The 18,441-nt window shown below is 42.8% G+C and overlaps 1 long non-coding RNA gene across 1 annotated transcript; it reads right to left on the reverse strand.

Annotated features, from left to right (window-relative positions):
• Nucleotides 1-1,179: 1,179 nt before the first annotated feature.
• On the reverse strand, nt 1,180-13,987 carry LOC129658578 (uncharacterized). The gene is made up of 3 exons (XR_008717422.1): nt 13,771-13,987; nt 3,617-3,693; nt 1,180-1,684 (listed from the first exon to the last, which is right to left on the reverse strand). It is a non-coding gene; the product is annotated as an uncharacterized LOC129658578 (long non-coding RNA).
• Nucleotides 13,988-18,441: the final 4,454 nt, after the last annotated feature.

Genomic DNA, 18,441 nt, shown 5'->3' on the forward strand with positions numbered 1-18,441 from the left:
CTCAGAGATCATATGTGGAAGAGCCAGGATAAGAATCCAGATCTTCAACACCAACTCTGACACTTTTTCAGCCCTCCTGCTACATCAAGGCTGAAGGATGTCCAGTGGGTCAAGAACTAGAGATCAACCAGATCCTGGTGTCCAAACAGATGGACACATCATGGAGACATATCTCTACCTGGTACCAACACAGGGCTATTGTGTGCCCCGTAAGGACTGTAAACAGGACAAGGCAGTAAAATTCAGAACAATCCCAAACATGGATGTCTGGCAACTGTGAGATAAACATTCAGAGTTTTTGATGAGTTGGTGACAGTGCAGGAAGGAATAGAGACGAGCTCTCTGAAGGGTCTGTGATTTCCTGGCCTGTCAGCTCTGATCCAGACTGCCCTGCAAGTGATGTGGCACCACCCTCTGTAGATGATAAACACAAAGAGCTCGGTGATCACAGATAAGCTGACAAAAAGAGGGCAGTCAGAGGATGGGTGCTGTTTCACTTGAGAGCTGCCTGTTTTGCTAGAATTATGCATAAAGGAATCCTTCCATAAATTTCTGTCTGGGATGCTATCTAATGACAAAATGATGGAGGCTTTCATTTATTGAGCATCTGATACATGCCAGGCAGTGTGCTAAGTCCTTTCTCTGTAGGATCATATTATGAAGTTAATTCTACCAATAATTTTGTTTTTACAGATGAGGAAACCAGGGCACAAAGCATTTTCATCATTTGTCAAACGTCTCAGAAAATAGGGGGCAGAGATGAGATGTGAACCCAGTCTGTCTTTTAACTACTGGTCCATACTCCCTGTGTTGAGGATTTATAGAACTTCAAGGCCCTGTGTGCTTACATCCTCCACTCTGACTTAGGATAGCTTACCCAAAGTGAAAGACTATGTTGCTTGATTGCTTTGTTTTGTCCAATCTGCCATGGGCTGATAGAGAGTTCTACCATATCTATATAGAACAGTTCCACCACATATGACTTATAACCCAACCTGCTCTATATCCTATAAGACTATCCTCTGACTACTTGGATGGTGTGGCAATGTCAAATCACTATGAAGGTTTTCATTCTGAACATTTCCTGTCAGTCTCCATACTGTCTCATTGTGGACCAGCAGCAAATAGTTCAAGACAGGCACTGGTCCACAGACCATGCTTTGCACAGCACTGACCCAGGACACTTAACAGGCAGCCCCTAATCCTGAAAAGGCAAGAGGTCAGTTGACAACGATGAGTGTTTATATGTACAGGAACATCTTAGAGAAGGAAAGTCCAACATTTAAAGATCCAAATGAAAAGGGGGGGGGGGGAAGCAAAGACATTTATAAAAAGGTAGTTCACAGACCTAAAAGCATCCTTCATTATTATAAACTGCTAAGACGTATTTCGGAGAAGGCGATGGCACCCCACTCCAGTACTCTTGCCTGGAAAATCCCATGGATGGAGGAGCCTGGTGGGCTGCAGTCCACAGGGTCGCTAAGAGTCGGACACGACTGAGCGACTTCACTTTCACTTTTCCCTTTCATGCATTGGAGAAGGAAATGGCAACCCACTCCAGTGTTCTTGCCTGGAGAATTCCAGGGACAGGGGAGTCTGGTGGGCTCCTGTCTATGGGGTCGCACAGAGTCGGACACGACTGAAGCGACTCAGCAGCAGCAGCAGCAGCAGCAAGATGTATTTGCTGAACAGTAGAACAGAAAAATAATTCTGATAAAGCCATTCATTGTAAAAGCACACAGTCATTGGAGGGGTAGATCTAATATTAAATAGAAAACAAGATTAACATTCAAAATTACCTACCTAATGTGATCCCATCTCCAACACATCCAAATCTGCTATCAAGAAAGGAGTGCGTAAAATATCCTGTCATTAATTGTAATTAGGTAGATATTTTAGCTACTGACTAGTATCACTTTTTTCCTTAGCATACATATTCATATCTCCTAATTTTAAGAAAGTTGTTACAGGGGAGTTCCCTGGTCACCTAGTGGTTAAAATTCTGGGCTTTCACTGCCGTAGCCCAGGGAACTGGTCGGGGAACTGAGATCGCACAGCAACAAGGCAGGGCCAAGAAAACAAAACAGAAAGCTGTTACAAATTCATACTCAACTAAGGTATAAATGAATGATAACTCCTAATATTTCCCAGGGAGCATTTGTCTTTTAATGGGAGATCGATTCACAAAGAGTCAGACACGACTGAGCAACTGATCTGATCTGATAGTTAGCTGAAAGGAATTAATGCAGTAGGTAAGTTGCAATCAGGTAACAGATGAGGTTGGCTGGAACCCCTGATATTACATGGCCCGTGCCTCACAAGCTTGTCCCAGCTCTTCTTCCAAATGAAAAGAATAAGAGTGCTGGCTGACACCAACAAACCATGAGGCCAAAAATACAGTTGGCTGCCTGGTTCACTCACTCAGGAGGCACATATGTGGAGGCTTTTGAATTATTTAGGATTTAAAACTCACCTACTTCCAAAAAGAATCTGGAAACACTGATGAAATTTAAAAACAGATTACAAACAGTTTACGATATCCAAAAGACAGATAGAAAGATATTAGTAGAGTGGAGCAACAAATTCATTTACATTTTCCTCCCAGGACACAGCATTATTTTTTTACTCAACAAAAATTTGCTGATTGTGTCTCCCATAGCACCTTCCCCAGCAGGTGTTCGCAATGAACAGATTTAATCAAAGCACATCAACTTCAAGGCTTAGCTATTTCTTCCTAAGGAAACATGTCGAAATCGATATATAAATTAAGAGTATTTGTTAAATTTCAAGCAAACAGCATATTCTGTTCACTGTTTATTTTCCCACTAAACCATGGAGAGCATCTCAGGCCTGAAGCACAATTATGCACATCGTGTGTTATCACTTTATAATGGATTTAGAACCCAACAGACTCTCTTTTCCCTCACCTCACCACCAGATGATATCCACATAGGTCGAATCTGGTGTCAAGCAAATTAAAAGTGTTATTTTATTATCCAAAGTAATTGTTTAAGTATTAAAAGGCCATTATGCTGAATTGGCTGTGTTGGTGATTATGCCATTAAGAATGTGGGGCTAACTATCGGTTGAGCTGAATGCCCATGTTCGTGAAAGCTTTCTTTAGGCTCTCCTATATGTGGCAAATCATTCTTAACTGGGTACTCCAAATGGTCTTTGTACCTCAGATGTATTTTTCTAAGCCATTAACACATTGAAGCCCATCCCCAAACTCCCCAAGCAACCATTAATTAACAGTGTAAGACGAAAGAGCCAGGCCTCCCATTGTGATGTAGCTGGAACTAAACCTTTCAGCAGTGATGGTGTTCAGAACCAGCCACTGGATGAGATCTCTTATTCACAGCAAATATTTCTATCATGGGAAGAAGGAGGCTGGGGAGGAAGGCTATTAAAACAGTGCTTTTATTCAGAGCACTTTTTAAACATCCTGGGGAGGGGGGGGAGTACAAATGTTTTTGAAAGATTCAAGGAATCTCAACCTTGTGAGGAATTTTGAAATGAACTCCTTAGCCTGACCCTCAAACAGCTCCCATATCTGAGGACTCAGTAGGTGCTAAGCCCTACATTAGGTGTTTCAAGTATTATCACTGATGCTTACCAATTCCTGCAAGGTTTCTGTTTTATAGATGAGGAAAAGAAGCTTAGAGAAGAGACTTTCCAAAGTGTCATGGCAATCTAGAAGATAAAACAAAGATCCATACAGGTCAGTCTCCAAAACATAGGCTTCTATTGCACACTGACCCCCTAAAACAGCAATCTAGCTCCAAGCTTATATCCTATGCCAGAGGGTAGCTTGTTCAAGCACATATCTAAGAACCATATGGTTAATCATAAAACCAACAAAACCCTGTAAAGTATCCAGAAATAAACTTTACAGGAAACAGGCAAAATCTGTTTGAGATACACACACACACATACACACAGAGGGACATTCAAACAAAGGCTTGAACAATTGGGAAATCATGTCTCATTCATTCTCTTGTAAGACTCAGAATTGTGAAGAAGCCAATTCTCCCCCCACCCCCAATTAATCTATAAATTAAATGTGATTTTAATGAAAATCCCAACAGGATCTTTCTTGAAACTTTGAAAAATAATTGTAAAGTTCATCTGGAAGAATAAACATTCAAGAATAGCCAGGGAAATTCTAAAAATGAATATTGAGACATTAAAAAGTATGGTCCTGGCACAAAGATGCAGAGTGATCAAATGAAATGACCATGATAGAGCCCAGAAAGTATATGGGCATTTAGTACATAATAAAAGTGACATTTTATATCAGTGGTAATAAAATAAATTATTCAAGAAATAATCTCAAAAAACTAGCTAGCCATTTGGGGGAAAAAAAAAAAAAACAGAGCTAGATCCTAGCCTCTTTCTTTATACTAAGTTAAATTCCAGAGGGATCAACAATTTAAATGTAAAAATTAATACTATAAAGCAATAGAGGGAAAAAGAAGATTCTTATTATCTGGGGAAAATGGCAGTCTTTCTTATCATGAGTCAGAGGTCAGAAATGAAAAGGAGAAAACCTGATAAATTTTATTTTGTAAAAAAAAAAAAAAGTAAAATCTCTATAATTTACAAAAAGGCAAATAACAAAACTATTTGCAACAAATACAGTTTTTAGAGTTAATATCACTTATCTAAAAAGTATATAAAATACTCTTTTCTGGAACTTCCCTGTGGTCCAGTGGTTAAGACACTGTGCTTTCAATGCAGGTTTGATCCCTGGTTGGGGAATTAAAATCCCACATACTGAGCTGTGCAGCAATAAAAAATGTCTTTAATTTAAAAATAAATACTCATTTCCTTATATTTTCCACATTGCTTGATATTTTTACAATTAGCAAACACCATTTTTCTTTCTTTTTTTTTACTTTTACTTTTATTTTATTTAACTTTACAATATTGTATTGGTTTTGCCATATATCAAAATGAATCTGCCACAGGTATACATGTGTTCCCCATCCTGAACCCTCTTCCCTCCTCCCTCCCTATACCATCCCTCTGGGTCGTCCCAGTGCACCAGCCCCAAGCATCCAGTATCGTGCATCGAAGAAACTAATAAAGCTATTTTTATTTTTAAAAGAAGTATTTGCTTAACCATGCCTATTTCCTCCAGCATATAGCTTCCAATATTTAAAGGAACCAAAAACTTGAGTAACCAGTGAACTTTAGATCATACCATTGCAACCCTAACCACAGAGGGTCTCAAAGCTGAATGCCCTGAAGAATCACTCGGGATAGTTTTATTACTGATATCAGGGTTAGAGGACTTTGCTTTTAAAGTTTAACAAGCATTTTGATGTATCACATCTGCTAACCTCACTATGAAAACTATAGCAGCATATACAATCACAGAACATTTTATCCTGCAAAAAAGTACACTGAGACTATCTCCACATTACCAGGAGGTGCAGAAATATCTAGTGCTTCTTCAAGCAGCTACATTGCCCACTGAAGAACTGCTTTCTGTCTTGTAGCTTTGGTGGCCTCTTAAGACCTGACATTAGAATCTTGGTGCCAGAAGAAATTTACTATCTAGGTTTATCCTCAAGATGGCTTACATTTTAGGCCAGGAAAAAATTCTCTGCAGCTCTGTGATGTGAAGTAATGGGAGGTCTGTCTTCCCCAGTTAAGTGACTCCTACAGGAATTCAATCTTCTGCATGCAATCTGAATTTCATTTGCTGGAGATGTCACATATGTTTTCTAAAAACAAACAAACAAATAAACACTTCTGCTTCTTTATCGGAACTTTCCTGCTTCATCCTGATGATCTGATTTTTTCATAAACTTGGAAATGAACTTTCTAAGTTTCTATTGGCTCCTCTTTTCCTCTCCAGTTTTCACTTCAATATTAGGATCTTCACAGGCTTTAAGTATTGAGACACTAGTACAGTTCACTAGGTATGTGTGATTTATTCAAAGCTATCTTGTTTGATTGAGGCTTCCCAGGCTGTGCTAGTGGTAAGGAACTCGCCTGCCAATGTAAGAGACAGAAGAGATGCAGGCTGGATCCCTGGGTTGAGAAAATCCCCTGGTGGAGAAAAGGGCACCCCAATTCTGTATTCTTGCCTGGAAAATCCCATGGACAGAGGAGCCTGGCGGGCTACAGTCATGAGGTTGCAAAGAGTCAGACACGACCGAAAGTCATGCACCTTGTTAGATTAGAAACTTAACATTTTAAGTCAATTGATGGCATGTCTAGACTTAAATGAAATCTACTCTGTGAGCTCTTCCTATAATTGGGTTTTTCAAAGGACTTGAAGGCCTTAGAAATTGATCGTTTTTTCCTAATTGTCTTTTCTCTTCTTTCAACTTTTAGTGACAGTAGTTAGGTCCTATAACCCACATGTTTAAATTAAGCTTGCAGTCATTTCTCTCCTCATACATAGGTATTATGGTACTAGATAAAAACTGTTGTTAACTCTTTATTGTTTATCCAACAGTTCATTCCTCTGTTCTTCAATCATTATTTGATTGATTCTTACTGAGTACTAAGATAAAATTTGATTACTTTGCTAGATCACAAGCATATAGGAATTTTGGAAACTAATTCTGAGTTATATAATTTTTTTCATCCCCATGCTTCCCCCAAAAGGAGCCAAACTCCATAATGACAACATAGCTCCAGGAAAATCAACTCTACAACTACTATGAAGGAAGTCTCAATAATCTTGGTAAATGGCCATGAAAAATTTTGGAGTAATGTCTACCAGTGGGGCACTAACAACTAGCATTATTTTCCTCTGGTGCTCATGGCCCCTAGATGGGTGCTTTCCAATCTCCTAGTCTTCACTGGTGTAGAAATACTCAGGCGTCCTGCCACCCGCTGATATATATGACACTGCTCTACCAGCTGCTCTACATCATACTGGTTGAGGGACACACTCACAATGACCATTCTTCCAAAATAAAATTTACTCTCCTTCAATCTGGGAGTGGATCACTTGAAGACTTTTTAATTAATTAGCTTGTTTGCCTGTGTTTGGGTCCTAGTTGCAGCTCGAAGGCTCTTCACTGTGTCATGCAGGAACTCTAGCTGCATCACATGGACTCTCTAGTTGTGATGTGCCAACATGGTAATTCCATGGAATGTGGGATCTTAGTTCCCCTACCAGGGATTGAAGCCACGTCCCCTACATAACAAGGCAGATTCTTAACCACTGGACCGCCAGAGAAGTCCCTGAGAGTGGACTGATAAAAGAATGCTGTCTGAACAAGAAATGCTTGTCTCCAAAGTCCTGATACGCCAAACCCTTTGACTGTGTGGATCACAACAAAAACTGCGGAAAATTCTTAAAGAGATGGGAATACCAGACCACCTCACCTGCCTCTTGAGAAACCTGTATGCAGGTCAAGAAGCAACAGTTAGAACTGGACATGGAACAACAGACTGGTTCTAAATCGGGAAAGGAGTATGTCAAGCCTGTATATTGTCACCCTGCTTATTTAACTTCTATGCAGAGTACATCATGAGAAACACTGGGCTGGAGGAAGCACAAGCTGGAATCAAGATTGCTGGGAGGAATATCAATAACCTCAGATATGCAGATGACACCACTCTTATGGCAGAAAGCGAAGAGGAACTAAAAAGCCTCTTGATGAAAGTGAAAGAGGAGAGTGAAAAAGTTGGCTTAAAGTTCAACATTCAGAAAACTAAGATCATGGCATCTGGTCCCATCACTTCATGGGAAATAGATGGGGAAACAGTGGAAACAGTGGCTGACTTTATTTTTGGGGGGGCTCCAAAATCACTACAGATGGTGACTGCAGCCATGAAATTAAAAGATGCTTCCTCCTTGGAAGGAAAGTTATGACCAACCTAGACAGCATATTAAAAAGCAGAGACATTACTTTACCAACAAAGGCCCATCTAGTCAAAGCTATGGTTTTTCCAGTGGTCATGTATGGATGTGAGAGTTGGACTATAAAGAAAGCTCTAGTGCCAAAGAATTGATGCTTTTGAACTGTGGTGTTGGAAACGACTCTTGAGAGTCCCTTGGACTGCAAGGAGATCCAACCAGTCCATCCTAAAGGAGATCAGTCCTGAATATTAATTGGAAGGACTAATGTTGAAGCTGAAACTCCAATACTTTGGCCACCTGATTTGAAGAGCTGACTCATTTGAAAAGACCCTGATGCTGGGAAAAATTGAAGGCAGGAGAAGAAGGGGATGACAAAGGATGAGATGGTTGGATGGCATCACCGATCTCTATCAATGGACATGAGTTTCAGTAAACTCCAGGAGTTGGTGATGGACAGGGAGACCGGGCATGCTGCAGTCCATGAGGTCACAAAGAGTTGGACATGACTGAGTGACTGAACTGAACTGAACTGAAAGTCCGGATAATGATTTGGGATTGGCACCTGCTCACCCAGGCAGTAATAAAATCTCTCTTCATCTCTCAACAACCTTGTGCTGCTGCTTGATTTCTGAGAAAATTAAAAATTTTCTCTCAGTGTCCAGACTTTGCTCCAGGCCCCCTCCCAAAATAATATCAAGCTGGGATCTGTCAGGGGTCTTCTTTGGAAGTCATTACCATGGATTTCACATACAAGATGATCTCATAGGAAGCTATTTTGGAAATCCCCAGTATCAACGTGTGGGGTAGATGGCTTCATTCTGTGAGGTTTCAGCAAATCCCCTCAGATCTCCCGTTTGCATTAGTGTAATTCAAGACTCTGAGCTGTGACCAATAGGAACGGCAAAGCATCCTTCTTCAATAATTCAATAATTTCACCAACTTCCCATATCTTAGATGACTCATTAGTCATAAGAGTTGTTATCATGACATGTGTTTTGTTTGGTCCCAAGCAGTCTGCTTGTGTTTATTTTGCTTCTAGATAGCCTCCAATACAACTTGGAAAACCCTGAGTCTAAAAATTGGGGGAATTACATAAAGTTCATCAGGAAGTCAGCACAGACTTTAAGCAAGTCTCTCATGCTTTGGGACAAGATGGGCTGGGTAATAATTCTCAAGTTGTCAGCTTGAAGGAAGGTCTCTAATCAATAGGCCACAGGTTTCTCTCTGTCCTTAGACATTGTCTCAATCAAAATGCTTCCCTTTGCCCCAGACAAGGACATGGATGGCATGCTTATCAAGCCCAGTGAAATTCATTCAGCATATGTATCCCAAGAAACAGGACACTTGACATCCAACTCTGCAATATTTCTCAGGAAATCCACTCAAGTCGTGTCTATTCAACTTTCAGTGAAGATAGGGTTTAGTTGCTTATGAAGAGTAAATTATCAAAAGATTTACACTTTTGTAAATCTTTTTTTTGTTGCCTGGCATTGTTGCCTGGCATTGTTTTGGTTTTTTTCTTCATTCTCATCAGCATCGCTTTGTTGGAATGGGGGCAAAACATGTATGCAGACTTTGGAATTATGGTAAGTGTCCATGGTAGTTAGTTCCAGCAAATTATAGCCAGCATTTACTACCGTCTTAAAGGAATACCCCAAGATATCACGCAGTGCTCCTTGACACACAAAACAGAAAATAAAAGTCCTTGCAGGCAAGTTCAAGTCCTATAGCTCAAAGGCCATTGAATTTCAGAGGTGATAAAAATATTAGAAATTATCTAGGCTGTATGTTCCATCTTACAAATGAGGCACTTAAAAGCTCCAGGATTCTCAGGACTTTCAAATACCCCACAACAATCAGAGAGAGAGCCTGAAAGAGAAGCCCACTCCTTCCTTATATGTCACTCCCTTAATGTTCCAGCATGGGAACTCAACGCCTCCTTTTAAGAAGGTGGTGCCTCCCCTTCAAGTCCCCATCCTTCCAACACATTCCCCGTGAGCCCGTCACACCAGCATTCCTCCAAAATTCCATCCCTTTATTGTGACTTCCTCTGTCTAGAAGTCCTTCTTTGTCAGGCTGGAAACCATTCCCGAACCATCTTCCAGCTCAAATATCAGACTTCAGGGAAACTATTTACTCCATCACAGTTAGTTGCTTATGTTCACTTTGCCCATATTATGGAATTTTCAGACTGGTTTCCATCCCCCTGTCTCTCCCACTGTGAGCTGAGGAACAATGACTGTCAGCCATCTTGAAAATCCAGCTTCAGGCAGAGCCAAGTATATGGTGAAAAATAACTGGCCATATTAAAACAATCAAATCAACAATGACAATTAAAAGAAAAAACATTAGGTCAAGCCCCATTCCATAATTCCGTTCAAGCCACAGAGATGAAAAAGACAAAGGTTTTCCTCTCAAAGGGCTTACAATCCAGTGGAGAATTCATTTATAACTTAACAAATATCTGCTGAATGATGAATTAATGTGATCTAATTCCAATTCTCCCGTGTTGACAAGCTATTACCAAAATTCAACCGATCTCAGGGTGTTTTGTGGAGCCATCGTTTTTTATCTTGATTAACGAGACTTCCTGCTTTGTAGTCTAACTTCCTTCATTTCATTGCATTTATCACAGCCTCCAGTGCTGGACTCTTACCATAAAGCTGTGCAGAGAACATAGTGGAAAAATTCACTCACACACAAGTGTCCCCATGAAAAAGCTATACATTGGCCTGGAGTGGGGAAATAGGCACACACATATTGCTAGTTGGAGTATAAAGCAGGACAATCAATCTGGTTATCAACTTGGTGATATGCATCAACATTTTAAATGTACACCTCTTAGTCCCAGCATTTCCACTGTTGAAAATTTACCCTGTGAACAGATTTGCACAAATCTGCAAATATATATTCACTGTAGTAGGATGGTTGAAATAGCATAAATTTAAAAATTAAATCCATATCCTAGATCCATATCCATGTAATCATTACAAAGGATGCAACAGATCTAAATGCCCTGAGGAGAGATGTTCAATATATTATTAGTTTAAAATACAGGGCATTGGAGAGTAAGGTTTGGTGTTATCCCACTTGTGTAAACAAAGAATTGATACACGTATTTTTATGCGTATAAAAATTACTAAAATATACAAAAAATATTAACATTGTAATGGTTGATGGTATAAAAGAAAGGAACAGGAGAGTTACTTATTTCATACACTTCTGTAGTGTTTGAATTATTTTCCTATTGAATATATTCTATGATGTCTAAAAGTGTCTTCCACCTTCTTATCATCTCCTTGTTTCATCTATTTCAGTTTAACCGACTTGGTTTTCTCAAGACTAAGGTTATAGATTCTGTACTAACTCTCTCAAACTCATACGCATTTCCCAAACTTATTCTCTCCAAACCACTTTTTCTGTTGTAAATATGACCTTCCCAAGGTTTTTAGCTTATGATTAACCAGATGAAGCCATCAGTACATAGACCTCCAATTTAGGTTTTGAATTACAAAAGGTACTTTGCGGAGGGAGGGGGGGGATGCTAACTCAATTGCGTCAGTTAAAACATCAGCGTTAGCAACACCACAGTGTCATGATGCAGGAGGTCAAAGATCCATGGACTCAGGGAGTCACAGCAGGGCTTAACTGGGGCAGTTCTGGTTCTGCCATTAGAACCATGAGCACTCCAATCTCAATGAAAGTGCATAAGACACCACAATTATCTCCGGATCATCGACTCGGTAGACCCAAACAGCTCCATTCTATCGTGTCAACGTGTATTCTGGGAGTCTTTAATGCACGGATCATTGGCAAGCTGCGCCATAAAAACCCTGTAAGAGCTGTGGCCGTGCGTGCAGTCCATGCACACTCAGGGACTCCCCCAGGTCCGCATCATTGGCAGCACATCGTGTCAATGCATACTTCAGGAGCCCTGTGCATGCTAAGGAACCATGTACACCAAAAATACTTCTGAAATAGTTGTTACAGGACATACACAGTATTCACTCCTCTAAACGGCATGTCAGCAAGTTTAGTGTGCAACAAATAACTCCTAAAAGGCACAAAACACTCCTAGAGGCCCAACTTCACACACAGACGGTTAGTCCAGGGGACTGTGGCATGACTGTGGTGGGAGCATGGGTCTCTCCTTACAGTGAACAAAGGGATAGGAACAGCCAGTTTATGCAATCGAAGCCACTGCTTCTACTCAGTGCTGTCAAGGTTTTCAGTATAACACTGACTACTTCCTAATTATCTGCCTGGGTATTTGATGCCTAAGAACTAAGAACATTCTCTCTCTCCCTTGTCTTGTTCCAAAGCACCTGCAGTGTAAGGTGAGAGGGTTAGAGGAAAGCGCCTTGGGTCTTAAGCCTCTAGACTAGTACCTGCCCAATAGAAATATAATGTGATCCACATGTGTCATTTTAAATGCTCTTTGTGGTCACATTTTTAAAAGGTAAAAAGAAACAGCCTTAATAGATTTTAACAATATATCTTATTTCACCCAATATATCCAAAACATTATCATTTCAATGTCCCATCAATATTTTAAATGATTGAGACAGTTTATTTTCTTTTATTTTTTTTGGCTTCACAATCTAGTCTGTATTTCACACTTACAGCACATCTTCATTTGGACCAGCCAAACTTCAAGTGCTCAACAGCCCCACGTGTCCAGCGGCTGCCCCAGGGACCGCACAGCTACACAGGCCTAGGAAAAAGCACCCATCCCAGGAGCTTAAATGTTCACTGCGCCCCGTCGACTACCTGTCTCAAAGCACGGGTCTGTCTAGCCTGCGCCTCCTCTCCTGGCAGCGCTGAACCTGCCGAGCCGCCTTTTCTCAGCCGCTTCTGCTGGTGAATCTGTCTGAGGCTTTGAAATCCTACAAAGGACTACAAATAAGCTTTCAGAAACGGGACAGAACGACTTTAGGCCACAGTGATACTGTCAGGGTCCGGTCCTCTTTCTTAGAGGTGGAGATGAAGAGAGCGAGCGGCTGCTGGGTGCGCGGAAAGGGAGCGGGGACAGCGCCCAATGCGAGGATGGCAGCCTCCCTGCTGTACTACACCGCCCCCAACACTTGCGGATCAGCAGGGCTTGTGGGTCACGGGGAGTCGGCCCCAGCGGCGTGGCTGGGGTCTGAGGCTGAGTCGGACACAAAGGGCAAAGATGCGAGGAGAGGGAGACAGAGACAAAGATGCGGGGTAGGGAAGAGAGGAGAAGAGCCAGGGCGCTGGTACGGGTGCGGGCGGCAGACAAAGCCGGCGGCTGTCAGGGGGACAGCGGGCGCCGCGTTCATCCGGGGACTCGCGGGACGTGGGAGGCGGGGGGCGGCCGGCGCCCGGCAGGCCTATTTGAATATCAGGCTCTGCCACTCTCTGGGCGCCGCTGACAACTTCATTACCTCCGCGGATAAAAATGACTGCGGGCGAATGCAAATGGCGCGCCCGTCTCGCTGCCTGCCTCCGCTTGGCCGCCGGCTGCGGGCGGGGCCCAGCGCCCCGCGCCCGACCCACCTCCCCCCCTGCCCCAGGCCCCGCGAGGCGCCGCCCCCTCCCCGCGCCCCGCGCCGGAGCCACCTCCCTCCTCTACCCCGGGCCCCGCGCAGCTCCGCTGGAGCCCCGCCGGCCCGTGGGTCTAGGAAAGGAACGCGGTGGCGGGGGCCGGGAATTGCTAATATACTTTGATTTGCTCGTGAATGTTAAGAAAACGCCCTGCTTCTTAACTGTCGTTGAATTAACGTGTGAAAATGCCAGAAAAAAAGACTACCCTGTGCATGGGATTCCTAAGCTTGAACCCTGGTAAGAGGAGGCTGGACCTCATTGGTTTCCAACCACCACGCCCGAGGTGAATAAGTTGGACGAAAGCATCCCCAGCGCCCATCTTTGCCCACTTAGCAAGCAGGAGAGAGGGTTTGCGACGCCCTATTCCCAACCTTTCGGGTCCTCCTGCCACCAGGGCGTTGCTCAGTCACCGTGCAGATCCCCCTCCCAAATTCCTGGCCCAGCTGAGCAGTCCATATGGGAATGGAGGCAAGTCTTGCGCAGAAGGGAAAGCAGTGTTTCCAGAGCCTCTCTCCTTCCTTTGCATAGAGAAGGAGGGGAGGGCTCACTCCCTGGCAAGAAGTCACCTCCTGCCTTGGACAGCTGCGGTTATTGCGTGTGGACTCCTTGTGAACTTCCTGAGGTCGTTTTTATTAATAACACCAGTAACAGCAATAACAATAATAGTAAACATCTACTGGAGGCTTATTATGCACAAAACATTATGCCGACTGCTTTACCGAGATTATTTTATTTTTGCCACAACAACCTTATTGCTCTGCTGGAAACCAGGGCTTAGCCAAGCCTTGCAAGGAGCCCAGGGTAAGCCAGCTAGGAAGCGGTGGATCACGGGTGAGAAAGAAAGTCTCCCTCCCTCCAGAGCCTGTGCTCTCAACCATTCTGCAGTTTTCTGGGCCTCTCTTTCAGCTCACTTTGCTGTACCATACCCCCTTCCTTCTCCCCTATCTCCCCCAGCCCCCGAGGCCATTCCTCCCTTGTGGCTCAAGGGTAAACCCTAAACAGTATAAATCAATCATATCAGTCCCTTCTTTTGTCCAGGGCTTGGCTCAGAAAAAAGCACATGACCCGTCCTGGCCTACGCGGAAGTTAGGGGAACGTCTGCGGGGTGGGGGCGGGTCTGAGAAATGCTTCCCTGCGGGATATCTGAGCGCTGTGTATAGTTTCAGGGTGCCTACCACCTGGTGGCGCTAGTGGCAAAGAACCAGCCTGCCAATGTAAGCGACAGAAGAGATGCGGGTTGGATCCCTGGGTTGGGAAGATCCCCTGAAGGAGGACATGGCAACCCACTCCACTATTCTTGCCTGGAAAATCCTATGGACAGAGGAGCCTGGGGCGGGGGGGGGGGGGGGGGGGGGGGGGCGCCCATAGGGTCGCACAGAGTCGGACACGACTGAAGAGATTTAGCACGCACGCACCACCTGGTAACCAGCAACAGAGCTACTCTCAACAGAGACAGATTTGCAAGATTTAGCGCAATTAATGCCAGGGCTGAAGTTTAGGAAAGTGGCGTCCTAGTCCTTTCTCTATCAACAGTGAAATCATGCTGCTGCTGCTGCTGCTGCTAAATCGCTTCAGTCTTCTCCGACTCTGTGCGACCCCATAGACGGCAGCCCACCAGGCTCCCCTGTCCCTGGGATTCTCCAGGCAAGAACACTGGAGTGGGTTGCCATTTACTTCTCCAATGCGTGAAAGTGAAAAGTGAGAGTGAAGTTGCTCATTCGTGTCCGACTCTTCGAGACCCCGTGGACTGCAGCCTACCAGGCTCCTCTGCCCTTGGGATTTTCCAGGCAAGAGTACTGGAGTGGGCTGCCATTGCCTTCTCCTGCTTCATGTTTATTCAGGATTTTATTTAAAGTTAATTCCTTTTTGGAACAAGAGATAATATAAAGAAGTTAACAAATGAAAACTCGAGAAATTTGGCTGTGTCTATTTCCCACTCTGTTTCTGTTTCTTCATCTGTAAAATGATGCAAGAACTTCTGCTCCTGGGTGCTTCAAATGGAACCTCACAATCCCAACTTCTCCTCCTGGGCACGCACATCCAACCTCATTCAGTCTCAAGGCTCTCAACAGCTTTTCCCCTGCTCCCTTTTCTATCAGGACTTCTCTTTGCCTACACAGGCAAGTCATCCCTTCCCTCCCAGGGCATCAGACCCTCCATCTAACTGTGCTGCAAGCGCACATCCAGGTGTCTGAGCTTGACTGCCTTTAAAATGTTGTTTACTAGCCTTCAAATTGGAGAAGGCGATGGCGCCCCACTCCAGTACTCTTGCCTGGAAAATCCCATGGACCCAGGAACCTGAAAGGCTGCAGTCCATGGGGTCACAAAGAGTCGGACACGACTGAGCAACTTCACTCTCACTTTTCACTTTCATGCATTGGAGAAGGAAATGGCAACCCACTCCAGTGTTCTTGCCTGGAGAATCCCAGGGACAGGCGAGCCTGATGAAATTCAGCTTTTGTTTTGATATTGCCATGTTAATAAAAAAAAATAAAAAGTGGGTTATAAATATTATAGCAGACTGTATAATAAAGCTCATTCCCAATTTAAGGATGAGCTGTTCTCATAAAGGCATTAAAGCTTCTTTCACCTTGTTTGTGTTAGAAAAACTTTGATGCAGGTAATAAAAAACCTGTCTCTACTAGCTTAAACAGCAAACAAAATGTAGTATTTCCTGTAGGAAGGCTCAAGATAGCAGGTGCTGAGGTTAATTAATTCATGTTTAATATTGTCAAGGACCCAGATTGTTCTCATCTTTCCACCACTCCATCTTCAGCTTTCTGACATTGTCATTAGGTAGTTCTCCTCAGGGTCCCAAAATGGCTGCCATAGTTCCAGGCATCACTTGAAGATATGTAAAGTCCAGCCCCAAAAATGAGACTCATTTCAGTTCAGTTCAGTCGCTCAGTCATGTCCGACTCTTTGCGACCCCATGAACCGCAGCACGCCAGGCCTCCCTGTCCATCACCAACTCCCGGAGTTCACTCAGACTCACGTCCATCGAGTTGGTGATGCCATCCAGCCATCTCATCTTCTGTCGTCCCTTTCTCCTCCTGCCCCCAATCTCTCCCAGCATCAGAGTCTTTTCCAATGAGTCAACTCTTCGCATGAGGTGGCCAAAGTACTGGAGTTTCAGCTTTAGCATTATTCCTTCCAAAGAACACCCAGGGCTAATCTCCTTCAGAATGGACTGGTTGGATCTCCTTGCAGTAGTCTTCCTTTAAATTTCTTCTTAGGAATGAGTCAGTTATACCAGCAGACCCCTCAGAAGATCTTTCTTCCTATTTATTTGGCCAGAACAGGACCACATGCCTCTCTGCACAATTTCACTAGCAAAGGAGATGAGATAATCATCACTAATAACAAATCAGGATTTACCTTTGAGTTATATTGGTGAGGAGGGAGTGCAGGAAAGGCAAGTATTAAGACAGGCAATATCAAAACAAAAGCTGAACTTTAGTCAGTATCTCAGTCATCTATTCCTGCATACAAACTATCACAAAGTATCAAAGTACACAAAGTACACAAACTATCACAAAGCTTACTGGCTTTAAAAAAAAATCTGTTTTCCTGAAGAATCTGGGCTGGGGAGAAAGGAGTGATTCCCAGGGAAGAAGGGAAGATTATTTGGTAGGTATCTAAAAGTATTTCTCTGCAATTTATTATGGTATATGATTTGAAAATCAAATATCCTCATATTTAAATTATTCTTGTGAGTATGTATGTGTGTCTATGCTGAGTTGTGCCTGACTCTTTGCAACCCCATGAACTGTAGTGCACCAGGCTCCTCTGTCCACGAGATTTCCCAGGCAAGAGTACTGGAGTGGGTTGCCATTTCCTTCTCCAGGGATCTTCCCTACCCAGGGATTTAACTCACATCTCCTGCATCTTCCTGCGGATTCTTTACCACTGAGCCATCTGGGAAGCCCCCAAATTATTCTTATATTGGTCTTTTCCACAAAATATGGTATACATTTTGTATATTTTGAAAATATACACACAAAAATTGTGTATATTGATTTAGTCAATAGTAAGTTGGCTAAACTCAACCGGCAATTTTCTTAGAGGGTGGTAAAACCATTTTTACTCTTTTCCTTTGTTTTTTCCTAAAAACTAGCTACATAATGGACTCCACATCTTAAGTTTTCCTTTCAATAATAATGCTTAAATGAATGAAGTAATTTTTGCCCAAAATCTTTAGCTTGCAGATATCTAAGAATTAAGATCAGGAGGATAGCAAGTAATTATTTTGATTTAGCAAATAATTTGTTAATGCAATTACTGACCATGGGAATATTACCCTTTTGAAAATCAGTAAATCACAGAAGCTTTTGAAGACATAATAATTAAGTAATCATTCCCCTCTTTTACAGGGCCGGTAGGAAAATTGCAACATAGTCTTTGTTTTGTAATGTCATGTTATCCTAAATGTGCCTTCTAGTTCTCTTGTAACTTTATATACCTGAGGCAAAAAAAAAAGTTCTTAAGTGGTTACTATAGTTAGATTCATATCATTTACTAAAATAATACATGGTATTCCTTTTGTGACTATATCTTCCATCTTCTTATAAATGTATAACTGCCGCTATAACAATACCCAGTCAGATGATGAATGTTCATATATTAATGCTACCTCTCTCCCTTTTTTTTTGCCCAAGAAACTCATGGCAGCACTGGAACAAAATTGAATGTATTTCAACATCATCTTTGTGAATCATAGACCATTAAAGCCGAAATCAGCCCCAGAATCAGCTCTCTCATTTGATAAGTGAAGAAAGAACTTAAAGAATTTTCTGGAAGTTTCCAGGCTAATTAGTGGTAGTGTGAGATCTCATTATCTTGTTTTCTGGTTGACTGCTCTTTACACTGCATAATACTTTTAATGATTAACATTAGTTAGTTAGTCGATCAGTCGTGCCCAACTCTTTGCGACCCCATGGACTGCAGTCCATCAGGCTCCTCTGTCCAAGGATACTGGAGTGGGTTGCCATTTCCTTCTCCAGGGGATCTTCCCAACCCAGGGATAGAACCTGGGTCTCCTG

The sequence above is a fragment of the Bubalus kerabau genome, chromosome 8, assembly GCF_029407905.1.
Source record: "Bubalus kerabau isolate K-KA32 ecotype Philippines breed swamp buffalo chromosome 8, PCC_UOA_SB_1v2, whole genome shotgun sequence".
NCBI classification, from domain to species: Eukaryota; Metazoa; Chordata; class Mammalia; order Artiodactyla; family Bovidae; genus Bubalus; species Bubalus kerabau.